Raw genomic sequence first — 21,477 nt, 5'->3', positions numbered from 1 at the left:
AGTGGTACATCAGTAAATGTCTGTCTCCCGCCCCAAAAAAAACAAAAGACAACACACAAAATTTTTTTCTGAATAAAAATGGCATGAGAAGCCATTGTTTTCCAGAAACATCTCATATGAAATGGGGGGAGTAGTCTGGGAGTGAGTGTCTCTGCCCTTCTAGGGCACTTTGAGGTCAGAGAAGGCGCCTCGTCCATGCTGTTGTCCAATAGGAGGGGGTCGGTGAGACAGCGATGACGTCAGCAGCAGGCCACTGTTCCCTGACGATGTTAGTTATTCTGTTGGTATAGTCAGGATATGTGAGCGGCGTATCCTGTGAGGCCTTTAAAGCACGCACATGTCTTCAGGCGTCATGTCAGCTTTTAGAAGGCCAGGTGTGAGGTGGTAGCCATTAAGATTTTGTGCTCGCTTTTATCTAAGGGCCGCAGGGATCTGCCGCTGGCCTAATCGCTACTGCGAGTGTGAGCTATGCGGGGAAGAAGAGCTTCCCAGAGTGTGTAATACGCAGTCTTCAGAGAGTCATTAAGCACGGCACAGAAGCATCCAGGAGCCCCACCCTTCTTAGCCATAACAATATATCGCCTCGCATAAGAGAATGGGTGGCTTCCTTGCGATGTTTCTCCAGTCATCTGATATGGGTGTCAGGTGTCAGCTAGGCATTGTAGAGTAGCAGTGTACTTGCGATGGGGACATGTAGGGTGCAGTCTGTCTATTGATGGTTTCAGATGTTGCATCATGTTGAATGGTGTGTGTGTAGGGCCTGTGGACGCGGCGTAACGCAATATACATATTGGTGTAGTTCGGACACTGGGGTTGTGTGATGGAGAGAATGGTGACTGGGAATAGGAGTGGATACGGAGGAACAGGCGTGACCTGATGCCATCCACTATTCATCCATATGGCACAGATTCAATGTACACATAAGATCGCCTTCCTAATAAACTCTACTGGGCATGCATGGGAGAAGCAAAAGATTGTGTTGTTGTTTTGTGAGTTATTCGGTTAACAATGGCTGTGTGAAGTGCTGTAAGATAGGGGTCCTAGCACTGCTCCCATAATCTTACTGGTTTGAGGCTGAGGAGGGAAGTAGGATTGCATTTTAGACAGGAGTAACGTTGCTCTGTGTCTGCCAGCATTAACATGTGGTTTAGCCTTGAATAGTAAGTATGAGGAGTTCTGTGGTCAGACCAAATGAAAATCAGTGATGACACCTTCATTTTGGACCCTGTTGGTCACTACCATTGCTGTTGTAGGGCCTGATTAGCGGGTTACATGGCCATGGCTCTCCGGGTTATGGTTGGGGTGGGTTTTCTCCGCTGGCCCTCTAGGTGGCTTGCTTGGGGCGTTCTTGGCATTCTCTTGCATAGTGGCGCTTGCTGACCACAGTTGTAGGCAAAGGAAGTAGGTGCTTTAGAGGTACCTTCCTCCAGGTCCTGGACCTGTATTCCTCGCTCCTCTCTGAAAACCTCGGCCTCTTCCTCTTGTGGGCGACAATTTTTGCTGGCTCGTGTTCGCTGGCCATGGTAGGTTGTTTGGGTGGTGGCCAGGAGCTTGTGCTCTCTGTAGATTTGAGTGACTGCTTCCCCACGGGGCTGCTGACGGTTGGGGGTTCGTTATACTGTCATTTGTTTAGCTTTGTCTGGGTCTTGGGGTTTTTTCTTTTTTTTTTCCTTGTTATTCTTCCGTGTTTTCTTGAACAATTGAGTTTTTAGTCTTTTTAGATTCACTTCTTGTTGCTCTGCTCCTTTTTGGTGTTTGACAGGAAATGACGCACATTCCGCCCCATGTTGCATGCGGGTCTTGTTGCAGGGCCTCCTACCTCCTCCTAACTGTGATCTGAACTGCTGTGTGTATCCCCTTAGTAACCCGGATGGCGTACATCGCCACTGTGGCGAGCAGGACTGGTCCCGGCGGTGCCCTCATAGCGACTGCCACCATCTTTTAGCCTAATCTTGCATAGGCTCAAATTTTCATCACTTTCTTCTTTTTAATCATGGCCATGCTGCATGATCCGCCAACGGTGTATACATCGGTCGCAGCTCAGTCCCTCATGGCCAGGGGTTACTGCTGCGGCAGGCCCTGATGCGGAACAGTAGGTTCCTCCTAGCCCGCTCATGGTGAGGGCAGGCTAGCTAGCGGCCATCTGCTCCCATTTACCTACCCAATACTGCTCTGATATGCTGCCCAACCAGCTGCACGCCTGTCTGTAGACTATTGAAAGCTGTGAGGAAAATGCCAGCGGCCCTCCTGTCAGGGAGTGGATTTTGCACACGAGAGCTAAGTCACCAAACGTTGTAAGTAGACATCAACAGTCCCTCCTCCTCAACCCTCCCTACTGGGCGGAGTGGCATTGTAGCCCGCCTCTGGTGTGTGGCGGCTCTGCTCTTCCTCACTGAGTCTCATTCACATTGTTCGGCGTCAGCTGCTCTTGCTGCTCTTTTATCTCTCTGAACTCTTTGTAAGTCTTTCCCTTATTCTATTTGATCTTCGGGCAGCTAACGTCTTCAGGGTCCCTCGTTGGTAAAATTTACCTTTCAATGTGCCTGCTTACAAAAACGTCTTGAGGACTTTGTGCTCCTAGATCTTGCGCTGCGTTAGTGTCGTTTTTTAGTCCTGTCCCTAGAGCTAGAGCTTTGCTGTCCTGTTTGCTGCACTTTCCCTGCTCTGTCTGACTGTTCGCTATCTTCCTTACTTCCGAGTCTATTAGGGTATTTTTATACTATTGTGAGGTGGACCTGGGCCTTTTACTGACTTGAAATCTCTGGAATTTTTGTTGGCAAAAAGACGCTGACTATGGGTACTAGCTTTGCTTGGGCCGGCTGGGAACTGTGGCCCTGGTTTGGTGGACACTGCTGCTCCCCCTGACTCTGACTGTACCATTAAATTTAGATACATTCTAATCCTGTCTCTCCGCCCTCTAATTCCGGTACAATGGGTCCTGTGGTACGTCAATTTGATAAGCATTTGACCTGTTAAATGGGCAGGTTTACAACTGGGGGCTTGGACTGTGGGTTTTGATGGCCGTTAAAAAGGCCGGTATACCGGCGCGGTGGAGGCGTATTCTGGTTTCTTATGTCTGGATAAAAGGGTTTGTTGGGGGGGCCGCCTCAGCGGGCGCGGGGTTTTCTCGCGCTAGCGGTTTTTATTCTGTCAGCTTCTGTCTCAGTTTTTGGTGAACTTTTTTCATCCTGTTTTGCAATCCATTGTTTCTGTATATGATTTGTCATTTTCAACGCCCCCCCCTATTTCTCTTTCTGCGCTCTCATACTCCTTCTGCTTTGTTTAGTCATTTAACCGATTTTCTGTTTCTTTTCTCTCGGCCTGCTTTCCGCATACCTCCAACTTTACTTTTCATACTTCACTATTGTCATTCACGTCCCGGGATGCCATGACTTTTTCACTGCCCCTTACTAACACTTACCATAAGGGGGCGCTTTTTACAAACAATAGCAGTGAGAAAAACCAACAAGCCACCCAACAAAAATCACACATGCACAACAACAACTTTTTCATTAAGACTGCCATCTCAGAGCCTTTTTATGTGACATCTCTATAATCTTTCACAACTTAAAAGTGACCTCTCACTCCTTTGGCACAAATACACTCGCGTCCTCGTATACAATGACAATCTGTTAACTGCACTTCGTTTTCAGGTTGTTCATGTCACAGAACAGGGTGCAATTCACAATCACTCTCTCTGAACTATCTGTCCTTAGTCAGTCTCCTACCTCGTCAACCATCTGACGTATTTCTCTCCTCTGACTTTTGTCCCTTTTCTCTCCTACCGCCACCCGGATTATTCACAATCTCTTACAACTCTCTGTTGTTTTTGCTCGTTTAATCACATACATGCCCCAACTTTCATCTGTTTGTATCCGCTTTCATTACAGCCCTTCAATCATACTTTCGCTTAAACACACTACGACAGTTGAAATGTATCAATCAATTTAGTTTTTACAGGCCAATACCAGAATTTTGATCTTTAACAGGCTTCTGCTTACCTTTTTTGTTGAGAGCTCTCAGTGATCACACCACGAATCGCAGTATCGGCCGCTTCATTCCCGTCACGGGCTAGCGTGATGTCCGTCCGGTGCCTGAGCGGAACTGCGGACCGTGGACCAATGTCCACGTTCCAGTTGGATGTCTCCTGTCCAATTACGTTACCCCCCTCACGTCCGGGTTCACTCAAATTCTGTTGGAGAAATCCTTCTATAAACTGACACTGACTCATGATGAATTAACACAGCGTTTATTCTTGTGGTCAACAGACTGACATGGCGTTTTCGCGGGGCAGTTAAACGGGCACGGACCCAGATGGAAACTTGTCTATTACAGAGGTTCCAAAAAGGCACTTAAACAATAGCGTGCTCCGGGTATATTGGTTCCCCTTTTGGGCCTTATTGGTCACTATCGGTTTGTCTGGGGTACAATCCCTGCTCTGCCTCTTCTCTTCTTGCCTGTCTATTATTTCAGTTATCATTTACTTCACACAGAACGCTATGTTCACTCCTTCTTAGTTGTCGTCCTGTTCTCTGAGCTTATCAGACCGTCCTCGAACTTCAGTGTCCTTGGCCCTCACCATCTCCTCTTCTCGTGCTCACTCGTACTTATCTGACTAAATAGCCTTCTGTTCATCTCCTCCTAGCCGTACCCCACTGCAAGCATAATGTATCCTATGATCCAACCACACAACACAGTCTTATTCGTCTTTGGTTAATTCAGCATATACTTTAAGCCAGCTTTTACTGGCCAGTTCCTGAGTGCCCTTTTCATCACCACCTCATCATTGTATTAGTTTCCCACAGTACATAAAAGATAAAACATCATCTGTCCTCTCCACGCATGGCACCACCGAAACACAGGCCACACTATCCTCCAATAAGACCTAGGTTCTATCTAATTTTCCATCTCACTCTTTTTTAGCAAACCAAAAAAAATTTGGTCCCCCTCTTAATGAACTCTCAATCTGGCAGTTGGTCGACCGTTTGGTCAGCTTTTAGAATACATGGTTTATAATAGCCATAACAAATGAGTAACTCCCTTGTTTATGCTAGTCTGGAAGGTTAACAGCTACATGCTAAATTACACCCTTCTGCCTTTTTTTTTTTAACACCACGAAAAATATCAATTGAGATTATAATCCTCTTTTTACAAGTGAGGAATTCTCCTACGCTCGACATGTTAAGAGAAACACTGAAGCCCAACCAGCTCGACTGTAGCAAGTGACACATAGCGTCATGGTCCCACCGGCTGGGGTTACGTATTAACCTCTTGTTCCCCGGATAGGGCACGAGACACTGCGTCCCGGTTACGACACTAGTGAAGCCTTTAGCATGACCGTGTGAATGCGAAGAAAACTACTCCAATCCTATGGTCCTAGTGAGAACGTATCATGTGACGGCAAAACCGTAATGGGCATAGTATATGCACGCGCGGAACATAGCTCATTAGCTCTTTCTAATGAAGCAGGCACCCAGAGCGGGGCGATGGGGCGGTGAACCCGACGCAGTGTCTCGTACCCCTAACTCGGGGAACAAGGGGTTTACATACGGTAACCCCGCGACGTTCCCCTTCTAGGGAACTCGAACTGCGTCGTTTACGGCACTATGGGAACGAAGATACCCACTAAGCCCCCGCCGACCCCGACTGCCTTATCGTGGCAATCAGACCTGTGGGTCACGCCTAGGATGAGAGCACGCGGGTGCCGGGTAGTGTGAGAAGAAGTCCAGACGATAGAACCCAGAAAAAGGTGTGAGGATGTCACCAGCCAGCTGCATCACAAACCCCCGGAGAGCACCGGCTCAGAGAGGATAGCCATAATGATGCCATCCACACCTCTTGTGGAGTGAGCCCGTAACAGCCGTATAGGGAAGCAAACCGCGCGCCTGTAGGACCGTTGTATAGTCGGAAAGATCCATTAGCCCCGATGTTATTTTGGAGCGGGAGCCCAGCCTTGAGGGACCCGAAACACACCACAACTAGGTCTGGTCTTCCGCTCCACCGAGGACGCTCAGAGGGAACACTCAGTGCTCTGACAGGGCAAGCAATTGACGTCCTCCCGTCCTCCGCCTTCCCAGAGGTGTAGGATGAAACGCCTTCAGTACACAGCCCATGACAGTTGACAGCACCATTGGATGTAGCCGCCTGTGGATTCAGATGGGGTGCATGATGGCTCCTGCACAATACCTGGCAAACTCCAGCCACTGGGAGCAACCCTGAAAGAGCCTGGAGTCCCGCTCACCCTCCTCAGAGAGTATGATAGGCAAGGATGAAGGCATCACGGTCGGTACTGGCTCGCCGACTCAACGGCGCTTGAAGGTGGCCTCACCACAGCGTGAGAACCACCGCCAGTATCCCCAGTCCTGTAATCCTAGGTTAGCCGCAGGTCTCATCCTCTCTGGGACCCCCGGAGCAAACGTATGCCGTCATGGGAAGTCCTCCTATATACCCATGCCCTCGAAGGGCATGGAAAGCTGAATGGCTGCCACGTACTTTAGGGGGATGGGAAGGCCCGCAGAGAGTCGTTCCGATGCAGAAAACTCCAGACTTGAACCACCGGGCATGAAACTGGGTCGCAGCATGCGTCCACTGCACCAGCAGAGAAGACGTTCCAACTTCATGCCATACATCCTCCTTGAAGACTGGCCTCTGGGCTCAAGGAGATCTCGCCGCTCTACCGCGTCAGGCCCGCATCAAGGCACTGGGCCATTCATGCCAACCCACACGCCGACACGGGTTAAAAAAACAGGGCATGGTGAGGACCCGCCTCCGTGCCTGGGACAGTCAGGCCCGCTCCTCAAAGGACCTCTGTCCGGCAGAGGGCCATGCGGGCCGTCCAGGATCACCATCGCAACCACACTCGGTCGGCCAATGAACGGGCGCTACTAAGACCTGTCGGATGTCTTCCTTACAGACCCTCTCTAGGAACCCGGGAGGCAGAGCGACCTGGGAAGAAACACGAAAAGACGCAGGCCTTCTACTCCCTCACCATGGCGTCCAGCCCAGCTGGCCCATGGCCCCCACCGCCCCCGCGTCAGGGAGAACCACGTAGAGGACTGTGTAGTCCCCCCCAACGCAAACCATTCCCGTCTCTCTTGCAAACTGCAGAGACATGTTGAGTCCTACAGAGGCCTTGTACACGAGAGAAAAAAGTAAAGGAACTTCACACATGTGACAAACAGGGTGAAGGTCCTGTATTGTTTGACCATCCTCCCAACCAACCCCCTGCGGGATTTGGAGCTTTCAATACTAATGTGCTACTGTAATCGTGATCACAATAGGCTTCCCATTAAATACCATTACTTTCAAATTGTACCAATCAACACACGAAAATTCCATTAACCTGACCTGTACACAATCAATAAATTCATACTACCATGAAACTGGGCTTGTTACATACGGTACGGCAACTTCTGTATTGTCATCTTTTTGTCATTTTTATTTAGATACTTCTTACTTCTTCCCTAATTGACTACAGATGGAAATTAGGCCCTTTGGTTACAATCTGGCATTTTTCCGTGAACTGCGGTACAATGTGCATTGTCCAAAATATAATAGCACATTCAGTAGAAGCCTCTGGTCTTATTATGTATATTTTGATCAGAGGAAATGTGTCACAAGGTAGTCGAGGGAAAATTACCTATGATGCTATCGCTATAAGGGCCACCTTACGATGCTTTATGCAGCCTTATAGCACACGACTGCGTTCTTACGTGAAACAACCTCAAGATGCAATTCGTCTGCTTTCAACCCTTTGTTAGTGGAACATACAGAACTTGTTTTATGAATTCTAATCTCAGCTTGTATGTTGCATATGTGATGAAAAGGCCTCAGGTGCATAGCTTGTTGATATACTGGGTTTGGGCCATGAACTATTAGTGGGAATGGTGGCGGTAAGAAGGCAGGTGTTGTCGCCCTTGATATGTAAACATCAGTTTCCTAAATTGGTATATTTTTTGCAGCATAATATGGGATTAATTAACCCCCTGTGGGCTTGTAGCAATGAAGACATTAAACGGGGGTGAGTGTGTAGTATAAGAGAAAAATTGCTTGTGGCCGCTTTGTAGAACATTCTGTGTGTCTATGGTAGGACTGGACAGTATCAGGTTCTTTGTGCAAAACAGGGGTTTTCATGCTTTCTTTACTCAGGCTGTCCTCTCATCTCTCCTCTCCCCCCCATTAATTACGTGCCTCACCCATCTCATGGCGTAGCAGTGGACAGAGGCGAACTGACAGCTAAATTCCAGCACTGGGGGACATTCGTGACCACTATTTCCGCTTGCTCCGATGATCGCCTCTCACTTCTTTCGAGGAGACAAAAAAACCAAGAGGTTTTCACATCGCCAGTTGACTTCTTAAAGTCTTTGTCCTTTCCCACTGTATATGGCGATAAAACGACCTCGGCGGTCAACCGTCGGTTTTCATTAAGTAAGTTCCTTTTGGTTGCCAAGCAGGAGTGGAGCGCTGCTCCTGGGTCTCTGCTGGGTAGAATGTTTTCTGACTCAGAGATTGTTCAGCAAAGATCTGACTTTCCAAAAAAAGACAAACACAGTTAATTTAAACACAGCCATTCTTGTGCTGTAAGCTACTTTCTATGCAACAAGCGAGCTGACCACAAGCCTCGAGGTTGCAGGGGCTGTTTAAGAGCTCGCTGGAAACCTGTCAGATCATGAAACGAAATTCACTAAAGTCCTGTACATTGAAAAATGTACCCATGCTGACCACTGAAGCAAAATACCTGCTCCAGAGTTAATTTGCTTTAAAAATCTAAAAATGTCGTCTTCCTAAATGGCCTTGCTCAGGATACATGCGCAATAGTGACAACGCACATTTAACGTTGGTACTGGAGTCCAAGGTCGGACAATAGTCTAAACTTAATTGGGTTTGGCCGTATATACCGGAATACTGTTGTTAATCATGAGTGAACGTCATACAACAATATCATGTTCAACTGTAATGAATCTTAAGCTTTCATCATCGTAGTTTAGCATGACAGAGGCCATGGGATGTTACAGTCCTGCGTACTGGCAGTATTTGGATGAATTCTACACTCACTACCGAGGTCTTTGTATACTTCTCAGTACCCAAACATCATCTTACGTGGAGGGAGTGTGATGGAGTCAAGGGACACAACGGTAACCTGTGCACGCCGTACTGCAGAGGTCCAGCGTACCTTGCGCCCACCAGAAAGCATTGTCAAATAGTTTAAACAGCAGATATTTTAAATTATTTTATTTAGGTATTATTTTCCATTTAATGGGTTAGAAATACAGGGAAGAATAACATTGGCCCCATAGTCTAATCTATTTGTATAGGATATAGTTGTGTGTTTTAATGGTTTTATAATTATTGTATAATAACCATTGCCTTAATGAATGTATGCAAATGTGATGTAATCCTTGTGGTCCATAATATATAGTAGCCGGAGGGCATATTGTTATTTTAAACTGAAGTGTCTTAACCAGGCAGAGGCTATATGAAGAGATTAATCTATACTATATCTGCAAAATACTATACAATAAAATAATGTATCTTTATTAGTTCAAAAAGTGCAAATTTACCGGGGGGGGGGGGTTATAAACAGACCGCCTGAATTACATCACCATGACTCAGTACCTATACATGCCACTAATGGAGAGATGTAGGGGGGGGCGGCCCTATTAGAAGCCCCCGAAGCAGTTCGGGTTTGGTGGCCTCTGCTCAAAGGCCCCTTGCAGGGCCAGGAGGCTGAAACTGGCATCTCTCCAGCTACCATTCCCCCACCATACAGTACTTTGTCTGACGGTCACTTGAAGCTGGGCAGTCGATAGGTGGCATGCATTTGGTGAGGTAAACAGCCATGGTGGTGGGGGTTTATACGACGCTGTCGTGTAATCAGGTGTAGCATTGCAACGATGGCTTTCTAGCAGGTTGACGCACATTGTTGTGTTGGTCACATTCTCGTCTACAGCTAGAGGCTCATGCCCCTGCATAGTACGCGTATTGCCAACACTCGTAAAATGCTAAAGCCCATACCCTTTAGACTTAGACAGATTTTACTGTCCTCACTGCACATCACATAATACAGGTCAGTGAACTTTATTGCAAGCTCCAAAAGGAAAAGAACAGAAGACAGTAAAAAGAAACGTGATAAAAACAAATTTATCATTGCACTATTAAGTAATGTGAATATAAATAAACATGTATTATTATTATTTGTTTGAATAATGACTCATGTCCTTCTGATATATGTGCTGTGGAATGATATTTAGGGTATGCCGCAAGATTTTACTGTGTACTTTGTTGAAAAGTCTAACGAGTGGTCTGAGAAACCCATTCCCTCAACATATTTCAAGCTTTCTTTTGAAGTTTACTCCCGAACCTGAAGAAAACGGTCAGGCGAAGTCAATCCCTATTGCCCACGTTCCCACCACTGTTTAACAGAGGCAGGGAAGTCAACGAAACGACAGAATGTGTATCCAAAGGACATTCACCACCACGTTATCTACCACATTAAGGGATGGGTCTGTCCTTTTCTGGACGAATTTGCCTTTGTGAAGAACAAAGGTTCGACGGCTCTTTGGTTTGTGATGTGTCCTACTCTGTTGGAGAAATCCTTCTATAAACTACAACTGACTCCATGATGAATTAAACACAAGGGGGGGGGGGGGGGGGCTTTATTCTTTTGGTCAAGCAGATGAATGCGTTTCCGTGCAGGTAAACGTGCACTACCGATGGAAACTTTCTAGTCACGAGTTCCCAAAAGGCACTTAACAATAGCGTTGCTCAGGGTTATATGTCTCCCCTTGTTTGGCCTGATTGGTCCATACTGTTGCTGGGTACAATCCCGAGCTCTGGCCGCTCTTCCTTCTTGCCTGTCTATTATTTTTCGTTATCATTTTACTTCACAAGACAGCTTATGTTCACTTCCCTTTTATTTGTACGTCTGTTCTCTGAGAGTTATCGACCGTCCGCGAACTTCAGTTTCCTTGGCCTCACCATCTCCTCTTCTCGTGCTCACTGTAGCTATCTGACTAAGATAGCCCTTCCTGTTCTCTCCTCCTAGCCGTACCCCAGCTGCAAAGCATAATGTATAATATGTCCACACACACACACTCTTATTTAGTCTTGGTTAATTCAGCATATACTTTAAGCCAGCTTTTACGTGGCCGTTCCTGAGTGCCCTGTTCATCACCACCTCAGTCATTGTATTATTTTCCCACAGTACATAAAAGATAAAACATCATCTGTCCTCTGCCTGCATGGCAACCACAGAAAACACAGGCCACACTATCATCAATAAGACCTAAGCTAATTTTCCATCTCACTCTTTTTTAGCACCAAAAAATGTCCTCTAATGAAATCTACAATCTGGCAGTTGGTCTACAGTTGGTCAGCTTTTAGAATACATGGGTTTATAATATCACATAACAAATGAGTCACTTCCTTGTTTATGCTAGTCTGGGAAGGTTAACAGCTACATGCTAAATTAACAGCCACTTCTGCCTTTTTTTTTTTTACCAAGAAAAATAATCACATTGAGATTATAATCTCTTTTACAAGTGATGAAATTCTCCCCGACGCTCTGAATGGTAGAGAGAAACACTGGAAGCCAACCAGCTCGAATGTAAGCAGAGTGACACATAGCTTCATGGTCCCACAACGTCTCGGGTTACGTATGTAACCCTTGTTCCCCGAGATAGGGAAACGAGACACTGCGTCGGTTACGACACTAAGGGAACGCCTTTAAGCATGACAGGGCTGAATGCGAAGAAAAACTACTCCAATCCTATTGGTCCTAGTGAGAACGGTAGCATGTGACGGCATAACCGTAGGGGCATATATAGGCACGCCGGCACATAGCTCATTAGCTCTTTCTATGAAGCAAGGCACTCCAGGCGGGGCGAGGGGCGGTGAACCGACGCAGTGTCTCGTTCCCCTATCTCGGGGAACAAGGGTTACATACGTAACCCGAGACGTTCCCCTTCGAGGGGAACTCGAACTGCGTCGGTTACGACACTATGGGAACGAGATACCCACTAACCCGCGCCGAACCCCCGCCTGCCCTAGCGTGCAAGCAACCTGTGGGCACGACTAGGAGGAGAGCACGCGGGTGCCGGGTGTGGAGAGAAGGTCCAGACTATAGAACCCGAAAAAGGTGTGAGGAGTGGCACAGCCAGCTGCATCACAAACCCCCGGAGAGACGCTCCAGAGAGGAGAGCCATAGAGGCCTCCACACCTCTTGTGGAGTGAGCCCGTACAGCCATAGGTGAAGGCAAACCGCGCACCTGATAGGCCAGGGAGATAGTCTGAAAGATCCAGTAGCCGATAGTATGTTTGGAAGCGGGGAGCCCAGCCTTGAGGGACCCGAAACACACCAGCAACTGGTCTGTCTTCCTCCACCGGGAGGACCTCAGAGGGAAGACACTCAGTGCTCTGACAGGGCAGAGCAAATGGAGCCTCCCGTCCTCCGCCGTCACATGAGGTGGAGGATGAAACGCCTGCAGTAACACAGGCCCCATGACAGTGGACAGCACCATGGGAATGTAGCCCCTGTTATTCAGAATGGGGTGCAGGATGGCTCTCACAATACCCGGGGCAAACTCCAGGCAACGGGGAGCAACCGAAAGAGCCTGGAGGTCCCCCACCCTCCTCAGAGAGATGATAGCAAGGAGGAAGGCCATCACCAGGGTCAGGTACTTGGCCTCAGCCGACTCAACGGGCTTGAAGGGGGCCTCAGCCACAGCGTTGAGAACCACCGCCAGATCCCAGGCGGGAATCCTAGGGTGAGCCGCAGGTCTCATCCTCCGGGACCCACGGAGAAAACGTATGACCAGGGGAAGCCTCCCTAGAGACCCATCCCTCGAAGGGCATGGAAAGCTGAATGGCTGCCACGTAACCTTGAGGGTGGATGGGGAAAGGCCCGCAGAGAAGCGGTCCTGCAGAAACTCCAGCACTTGAACCACCGGGCAGGAAACTGGGTCCAGCATGCGTCCACTGCACCAGGCAGAGAAGACGTTCCACTTCAGGCCATACATCCTCCGTGAAGACGGGGCCCTGGAGCCAAGGAGAGTCTCGCCCGCTCCCGCCGTCAGGCCCGCCTCAAGGCACTGGGCCCATTCATGGGCCAGACCCACAGCCGCCACAGGGCAGGGCAAGGGTGAAGGACCCGGCCCCTGCCTGGGACAGCAGGCCCCTCCTCAGAAGGACCTGCTGTCCCAGGCAGAGGGCCATGGCGGGCCGTCCAGGAGCACCATCGAGAACCACACACGGGTCGGCCAGAACGGCGCTACAAGAAGCAGTCGGATGTCTTCCTGACAGACCCTCTCTAGGAACCCCGGGAGCAGAGCGACTGGGGGAAAAACGGAAAGACGCAGCCCTGGCTACTCCCGCACCATGGCGTCCAGCCCCAGCGGGGCCAGGGGCGTCAGGGAGAACCACAGAGGACAGTGTGTAGTCACCCGAGACGCAAACCAGTCCCGTCTCTCTTGCAAACTGCAGATACAATTTTGAGTCCTACAGAGGCTTGTACCACGAAGGAAAAAAGTAAAGGAACTTCAACACATGGGACAAAACAGGGGTGAGAGTCCTGTATTGTTTGACCAATCCTCCCCAACCAACCTCCCTGCGTGGATTTGGAGCTTTTCAATACTACTTGCTACTGTAATCGTGATCACAAAATAGGCTTCCCATTGAAATACATTACTTCAAAATTTGTAATCAACACACGAAAATGACATTAACATGACCTGTACACAAATCAATAAATTCAATAATCTACCATGAGACTGGGCTGTTTACATACTGTACCAACTGTTCTTATTGTACATCTTTTGTCATTTTTATTTTAACTTCTTACTTCTTCCTAATTGACTACAGATGGAAATTAGCCCTTGGGCTACAATCTGGCATTTTTACGTGAACTGCGGTACAATGTGCATTGTCCTAAAATAATATAAGCAAATTAGTAGAAGCCTCTGGTCTTATTAATGTTTATTTTGATCAGAGTAAATGTGTCAAAAGGAGCGAGAGGAAATTACCTTATGATGCTAATCGCTAGTAAGGGCCAACTTACGATGCTTTATGAAGCCTTTTATAGGCCACAAGACTGCGTTCTTACTTTGAAAAACGCTCAAGGAATGGCAATTCAGTCTGCTTTCAACCCTTTGTTGTAGAGAAATACAGAACTTGTTTTATGAATTCTAATCGCAGCTTGGATGTTGCAAATGTGATGAAAAGGCCTCAGGTTCATAGCTTGTTGATATACTGGGTTTGCCATGAACTATTAGTGGGAATGTGTGGCGGTAAGAAGGCAGGATGTTACACTTGGATATGAAAACATCAGTTTCATAAATTGGGATATTTTTGAGCATAATAGGGGATTTAATTAACACCCCTGTGTGCTTGTAGTCAATAGAAAGACATTAACGTGGGTGAGTGTGTATTTATAGAGAGAAAAAGTTGCTGTGGCCCGCTTTGTAGAACATTCTGTGTTGTCATGTTAGGGACTGGACATATCAGGTTCTTTGTGCAAAACAGGTTTCATGCTTTCTTTACTCAGCCTGTCTCATCTCTCTCCTCCCCCCCCCATTAATTACGTGGCCTCATCTCAGGCTTACAGTGGACAGAGGCTGACTGACAGCTAATATTCTCAGCACTGACATTCATTCCACTATTATCCGCTTGCTCCGAGATCCCTCTGTTTCCGAGGAGGACAAAAAAAAAGAGTTTTCACATCAGCCAGTTGACTTCTTAAAGTCTTTGTCCTTTGTATATGAGAGAAAAACGACCTCGGCTGTCACCGGCGAGTTTTCATTAAGAAGCCTTTTGGTTGCCAAGCAGGGAGTGGAGCGCTGCTCTGGGGCTCTGCTGGTGAATGTTTTCTGACTCCAGAGATTGTTCAAGCAAAGATCTGACTTCCAAAAAGAACAAACACATTTATATTTAAACACAGCCATTCTTGTGCAGTAAGCTACTTGCTATGCAACAAGCAGAGCTGACCCAAAGCCTCGAGGTTCAGGGCTGTTTAAGGAGCTCGCTGGAAACCTGTCAGATCAACTGAAACGAAATTCACTAAAGGTCTTACATTGAAAAATGTACCCAGTGCTGCCACTGAAAGACAAAAGTACCTGCTCTTGAGTTAATTTGATTTAAAAAATATAAAAAAATGGCGTCTTCTCTAAATGGCCATTCTCAGATACAATGACGCCAATAGTGACAAAACTCACAGTTAACTTGGTACATGTGAGTCAAAGGACGGACAATGTCTAAAACTTAAATTGGGTTGCCGTATATACCGTAGATACTGTTGGGAATCATGAGTGAACTTCATACAAGACAATACATGTTCAACTGGTAATGATCTAAGATGTTCATCATCGTAGTTTAGCATGCAGAGGCACATGGGATGTTATCAGTCCTGCAGTACTGGACAGTATTTGGATGAATTACTACACTCACTACCGAGGTCTTTGTATACTTCTCAGGTAACAAACATCATCTGGACGTGGAGGGAGTGTGAGGGAGTCAAGGGACACAACGGTACTGCAGACGCTACTGCAGAGGTCCAGCGGTACCTTGCCCAACCAGAAAGCATTGGTCAAAGAGTGTAAAACAGCAGATATTTTAAATTATTTTATTTAGTATTATTTTGCCAGTTAAGGGTTAGAAATAACAGGGAAGGAAATAACAATTTCCACATAGACTAATCTATTTGTATAGGAATATAGTGTGTGTTTTATGGTGTTATATAATTATTGTATAATAAACAAATTGCCTTAAATGAATGTATCAAATGTGTGTAAATCCTTGTGGTCATAATATAATAATAGCAGGAGGGGCAATATTGTTATTTTTAAACTGGAAAGTGGCTTTAACCAGGCAGAGGGCTATAATGAAGAGAGTATACTATACTATATATGCAAAATACTATAAAATAAAAATAATAATGTATTCTTTATTAGTTAAAAATTTCAATTTACACTGTTGTTATTAAACAGACAGGCCTGAATTACACACACATGCTCAGTACCTATACATGCACACTAATGGAGAGATGTCAGGGGGGGGGCTGCCCATAGAAAGGCACCCCGAGCAGTTCGGGGTTTGGTGCCTTGCTCAAGAGCACCTTGGCAGGGCCCAGGAGGTGAACTGGCATCTCTCCAGCTACCAGTCCACCACCATACAGTACTTTTGTCTGTACGGGCACTTGAACATGCAACCCTCCGGTTCCCAACCCTACTGCCTGAGCTACTGCCCCCCCAATGTAATACATCTGCCTGTTTTACACTCTTTGACCAATACTACCATATCACATCTTTCATAAGCACGTGTTATTATCAATTTAATATTCAGTACAGCGTCCCTCTTTCTAAGCAGTAGTCTAGTCACGTTCTGTGACACGGCTTCGAAGCGTGTCGAGAAATCCTGAAGTTTAACATGAAGCGTGTATCAAGGCTTCGATGTTGTTTTAGACGAATGACATTACTGATGACATTTGAAGCCATGCTGCCCATCCGTACCACGTGACTGGTTTATGAAGCGGTTTGAGTCTACACGGTTTAATTACCAGGGCTCAATGCTGACTTTTTAAAGTGGTTGCCGGCTTGGCAACCAGACATCAACTTTTGTTTGCTGAAATATACAACACGATTGCCATGTTTTAAACTGCCTATATTTGGAGCAATTCATTTCTTATGTAACTATACCACACATTTTTATAATGAAACAAAGACAGAATGGCTTGCAATATAATGTCCCATCCCTCTCAAATAAGGGTGCACAAAAGTCACGGATAGGGTTGGGCATCGAGAACCAATTCTTACTTGGAATTATTTAAAAAAATTACGATTCCAGTAGAATCGTTTCTTCAATGGAATCGTTTGGAGGATTTAGTTTCAAATCTGATCATTGGATCCAAATTGAATATGCGCAACTTTTGGTTTCCGTAGCGGCCAGGCTCTTGTTGTGTTGCAGCCATGGAGCGCACTAAGCTATAGTGTGGCTTTATTTTGCGTTGAAAAAGCCCTGTAAAACTGTAACCCACCATTGAATCGAAATAAAACTTTTGTCTTATTTGTGAAATAAGACTGTTACCCGTTTCAACTCCGCCTCGTAAAAAAACGGAATCAAGAATCGATCGGGAATTGTTAGGTTTCTGTAAATAACATCACAGAGTCCGGTCTAGACCTGCTCTTTTAGGAAAAGCGCTGTGAGATAACTGTTGTTGTGATTTGGCGCTATATAAATAAAATTGAATTGAATTGAATAGAATCAGAACCAGAATCAAAAGGAAGAATCAGCATTGGAATCCGAATTGTTAAATTCCAAATGATGCCCAACTCTAGTCACGGAATGAATCATGGTTTGAGTCGGATCAATTTTTTGGATCAGCACAAAAAAGGGGGATATGAAATGATTATTAAAAATGGAATAATAACTTTTAACAATAACTAAGCTACTTCTTTTACCAGTAAATTGCTGTTAAAAGACAAAACAAAAGAGAAAAGTGTATTTTACAATAACTTTGAATGCACCATGAGGTTTACCAGTTTTAATTGAAGATGATGTGGCTCAGAACAGGCTCCACTCTCTGATCTTGACTTGGACCTTTGCTTGCTTCTTAGAAAGTTTTGTATGAAAAGTACAGTATGCAAAGTATTGTATGTACTGGTGTACTCCTTTACACCCTGATTGTTGAAACTCCTTTTCCAAATTCAAAATGTCTGCTTCTTCTATTTCTGCCATGTATTTCTTTTTGATACCTTTGATATTAGAGATTATTTGTCCCCCTAAAAAAGCTTTAAGTGTGACTCATAATATAAAACTATGGGGAAAAGAGGCCCAGTTTGACTCACAGAAGAGCTATATCTGATCTCTTATACATTTGCAGAAATCTGGTTTTTGAAGGAGAGTAGGGTTCAGTCGCCACCTTTACATATTGGGAGTTTCTTCTGGCATATAGGGTCAGAGGTGAGTGATCTGATAGTGTTCTAGATACTCAGTACTCTACTAGTCCTCAGATTCTACTGCTCTGTGAATCAGCTTTGTTGACAACAGCAAAAGACCAATCCAAGTAAAGGAGTTTTGAGGGTGAATCTGTTTCCACACAGTTTAAGTCCTTCTTGAATTCTATAGAGAGTTTGGTTGGATGCTGATGAAGCGGATTTATCCACAACAGGATCGAAGCAGAAATTAAAGTCACCCTCTATAAGAAGATTTTGCCGTCCTCCCGACACCTTCAAGAATATGTCTCGGACAAATAAATCATCGTCATAATTGGATGCAGACAAATTTAAGAGAGTCCAGGGTTCTGAGTAGATCTGACAATTCGCTAAAACATTTGGTATCCACAACGGTTTCTCCAACTGTTACGGGGGTGTTATCTTTTTTATCAAAATGGCCACTCCCCTGCCTTTAGAGTTAAAGGATGATATTACATGTAGGGATGAGCGAGTACAGCATTATCTGTATCTGTATCTGTTTACCACATGAATTATCTGTATCCAATCCGTACTCGGACTGGGCGGGGCCTAACCCGGAAGTGGTCAGATTTAACCCGGAAGTGGGTCTGGTTCTCTTTAAATGTGCGGGGCTTTAACCGTTGCATGCAATTGATATGGGTTGATCAGAAATTGTTATATTTATTGCTGATTAGAAAACTATTTACATGACAGTATCAAGCTTCAGATCAATGGTGTTGTCATGGTAACAAACTATATACAGAACAAGTTTTGCAACAATAAATACAACACATGCGGTTTGCAATTATTAAGTAAAATGTAATGAACAAGAGTTTTCATACTCAATATAACTTTCTTTTTTTAACTTTAAATTTTTCCATGACCAGTGTGATCTTTTTTTTTTGGTTGTTTTTTATTTTTACACCAGGTATGTGTGTGTGTGTGTGTGTGTGTGTGTGTGTGTGAGTGAGTAAGAGATACAGAGAGAGAGAGAGAGAGAGAGAGCGAGAAACAAAGAGAGAGAGGGGGGCGGGGGGTTGGAATGTGTGTGTGTGTGTATCTTGTAATATTATTTATTTATACCACAACTACCTTTTATTTTTTTTATAAAACACAGCAAGAAAGTTTCAGACACTCAAAAAAACTGGTTAGAGCCAGCAGGCAGTTTAAAAAACAAAACAAAAACTCAGACGGCAGAGATGCAACCCGAGTCCCATTCTACCAAGCACTATGTCTGAACAAACCCCACATTACCAGAAGTCTCCTGGTTACTAGGTACTAGTTTGAACCGAAGTATAAAACAAACCTGAAGCTGAAGAAACCCTAAATGTTAACAGAAAAGCCCCGCGGACCTGAAGGGGAGAGCTGTATACTTCTCTGTGTCCTGGGTGTGTGAGCACAGCCGGTGGGACACAACACCAGAAGGAATCTGTGTGTGTAGGGAGGGTCGCTGGGACTAGCCTATCACAGAACGCAGATATAGTCAATGGAGACTTTCATTGAATCCGAGTACGGATATTGACTCGCATTACTCGTATAATACTTGTACTCGGCAAAAGTGCTGTATCCGTACCGGATACTTTCAGCCAAGTACTCGGCTCATCCCTACCAACTAATGCCCCCCCATAAGTCTAAAAGGCAAACCCACTTTCCTTCATGCAGGTTTTGTCTCCAACAGTATTACAGTTGGGACTGATAACGAGGACATTAAGTGTATTTAAAGACATATGATAAATGCACAGTATTAAAGATATATTTAGTTATTTACACTGTGTTCTGTCTTCTCCATTTCTGCATCAGTAAATCTGTGATCGATACCGTGGTCTATTTAAGAAAGCCATGAACGTGCACTTGTCCCAGCTATCTACACCTGGCTGGACATAGCTTCACCTTCTTATCCCAGCTATCTACAACTGGCTGGACATAGCTTCACCTTCTTATCCCAGCTATCTACACCTGGCTGGACATAGCTTCACCTTCTTATCCCAGCTATCTACAACTGGCTGGACATAGCTTCACCTTCTTATCCCAGCTATCTACACCTGGCTGGACATAGCTTCACCTTCTTATTCCAGCTATCTACACCTGGCTGGACATAGCTCCACCTTCTCATCTCGGCTCAGCAAACGTGCAACCGATTCAGCTGCGATGAGCGGATCACACTAAGTCAGGCTGCACCTTTTCACTTATCCTGGATTCCTTCATTCTACGTTTGTGCAACAGCGCCCTGGTTGAAACAAAAATGAAATCACCCTTTAAATGCCTGTGCATCCTCCACTGGGGAGGCAACAACCTGTGGACTGGGAAAGGACTACTCTCTCTTTCAAGAAGCAGAGCATTATGGGAACATTACAGAGGTACATGCTGCCACCATGTGGACAGACACCATTTCAAAGTCAGTGGAGCATCCAGTCACCATACCAATGACACACAACAACCAAACTACAGTTTCCATGCACTTTAATATATCAGTTTTTCATATTCACAACAAATACATTAAGCTCAACTTCTTATGTTACAGCCTTAAATATTTTTTACACTAAACTGTTTTTTTCAGAAGTCTGCCTATCAAAATGTCTTAATCTTTGTCTCTTTATTTTGAACATTGTATTATTAGTTACATTTGTAGTCTCCATGCCTCTTAGCAAACTGACAGCATTTCCTTTGTACAACTATTTACAGGTGGGGAAAAAAAAAACAATCTCTTTTTCATGATAGTTCTCAATTGAAAGGGATTGATGGGTTTAAGGTGCAGGCAAGGAGGAAAGGGAGGGACTGTTTAAGAAGAGTAATGAAAATTACTGGTGAACGGAGAGTTTGGGATGAAGAGGAGCCAGAGGATGTGAGGTGGAGCTCGGTGTTCTATAGGTTCTATGAAGGTTCAGCAGATTTACATCTGCGGGAATATTGTCAAAGAAGGTAAGGTTCCCTAAGGAAATTAAATGCAGCTCTCCAAAAGCCATGACTTCCTCAGGTGAACAGTGAGCAATCTGAAACAGATCCCAGCACAGCGGACCCCCACGGCCTCATTCCTCATGGTAGTTGCCAAGAGCTTTTATTGTCAACTACTCTACCAGAATAAGAATGAACTGTCCTGCTCACCATTTAAGAGAGCATTGACAAGAAGTCCTTGGAACGCAGTAATTTCTGTTTGGACTTTATTTAATGAAAAAAAAAAAGAAAGGAAAAAAAAGAATCTAGGTCCTAGCCTTGACCAAGCTCATACTGGCAGAGACGGGCAACATTACTGCTGAGAACGTGACAATTTCGAAAATACAATTCTTCCTTAAAAAGGCTACAGTGGACAGTTTTACTATAATTCAGTAGTCTCACATTGCCAGACAATCCTCCACAGTGCGGAGGAAGGTCAGGCTAGTTCGCACAGCATTCTGGGATGGGACTAAAAACGTGCTCTGGTGTATAATGCATTTTTTTAAACCAAACACGAAACCACTGCGCCTCTGAAAATAGCCTCTGGAAGGAGCTTGTTTTGTTAGAACATGTGTACGTTCAGAAGTAGTTTTAGTCGTGCAACAGA

Source organism: Etheostoma spectabile, chromosome 23, assembly GCF_008692095.1.
Source record: "Etheostoma spectabile isolate EspeVRDwgs_2016 chromosome 23, UIUC_Espe_1.0, whole genome shotgun sequence".
Classification (NCBI taxonomy): Eukaryota; Metazoa; Chordata; class Actinopteri; order Perciformes; family Percidae; genus Etheostoma; species Etheostoma spectabile.
This window is presented reverse-complemented; position numbering follows the sequence as displayed.